The sequence below is a fragment of the Rhagoletis pomonella genome, unplaced genomic scaffold (genome assembly GCF_013731165.1).
Source record: "Rhagoletis pomonella isolate Grant_MI unplaced genomic scaffold, Rhpom_1.0 Rhpom_scaffold_03647, whole genome shotgun sequence".
NCBI lineage: Eukaryota > Metazoa > Arthropoda > Insecta > Diptera > Tephritidae > Rhagoletis > Rhagoletis pomonella.
Window position 1 is genome coordinate 19,708 of NW_023462200.1, and position 786 is coordinate 20,493.

A 786-nucleotide genomic window follows, 5' to 3' on the forward strand; every position below is an offset into this window, starting at 1 on the left:
TATCTGCCAAAGTAAAAATACAAGCGAAATTAAATGTTGTTCAATTAGAATTTAATAACAAACATTACCAAAAAGCACCGTGTCGACAATCTTAAGTTTAGACAGGGCCTTTTTACCGCATCTCCCATCCCAGTTAAAAAACTGCAGCACCTCGTCGCTGAATATTCGCCTCACGACAGCATCAATATCCACGCTGGTTCCTTTCAGCAAAAACAAGTAAGAAGTCTGGAAACACAATTGTCGTTTTAAAGAATAAATATGTACATGTAAAAGTATCAATAAATAGGTGAATTAATACTTACAACTGCGTCCTCGTAAATTTTGTCTTGAAGCTTCTCCTCGACATCGAAAACTGCATCAATGGACATGAGGGGCATAATGCCCGCCAGCTCGGTATGAAGGTCATCTCCCGTCTCACCACTAATTTTACATATTATGTGGTGGGCCTTTTTGGCGAGGACTTTCGACTCCCTTAAAGTCTTATGGTGAACCAAGACGTCAGTTTTCGGAACCATCTGAAAGACATACGTATGTACATACATATATAAAAAGATAACATCAATTAAAAACATAGGATATGCAAAAGTGTAAAATAATAAATTACGTTTTCTCCCAGCCTGTCTAATCGTGATTCCAAGCTACATTGCTTTTGAAATATAAGCCCCAACATGCCCAATATTTCTGTAACAATAAAGAGTTTCAATACAATGTTTTAAGACGTGTTTTAATATGTATTTACCTTTATTAGAGCTAGAAGCCGTCGTCGAATTGAGAGCGATTGAGGCA

At 37.2% G+C, this 786-nt stretch overlaps 1 long non-coding RNA gene across 1 annotated transcript; it reads right to left on the minus strand.

Annotated features, from left to right (window-relative positions):
• Positions 1–439: 439 nt before the first annotated feature.
• On the minus strand, positions 440–786 carry LOC118754294. The gene is made up of 3 exons (XR_004994872.1): positions 740–786; positions 605–681; positions 440–515 (listed from the first exon to the last, which is right to left on the minus strand). It is a non-coding gene; the product is annotated as an uncharacterized LOC118754294 (long non-coding RNA).